Raw genomic sequence first — 286 nt, forward strand, 5'->3', positions numbered from 1 at the left:
ACCTCTAATCACTCACCGCCTTCTTGACCACCACCGTCTGTAGTTTATTTCCACTTCAAATTTCCACTGTCTTCTCTCCATCCCTGGACCAGAGTAGGCCAAGGAGAAAGAATTCTGCTTACCCATTTTCTTCCAAATATCTAGATGCATGGGAGTAGATGGCATATGGATAAAGGGAATATCTCCCTTATGGAGGAGGAGTAGAAAGTAGGGGAAAAGGACAACATGTGAGATGAGGCCTGGAAGGTAAACAGCAGGCAGAGAGGAGGTAGGTGACTTCACAGGG

This window comes from Pteropus alecto, unplaced genomic scaffold (assembly GCF_000325575.1).
Source record: "Pteropus alecto unplaced genomic scaffold, ASM32557v1 scaffold68, whole genome shotgun sequence".
Taxonomy (NCBI): domain Eukaryota; kingdom Metazoa; phylum Chordata; class Mammalia; order Chiroptera; family Pteropodidae; genus Pteropus; species Pteropus alecto.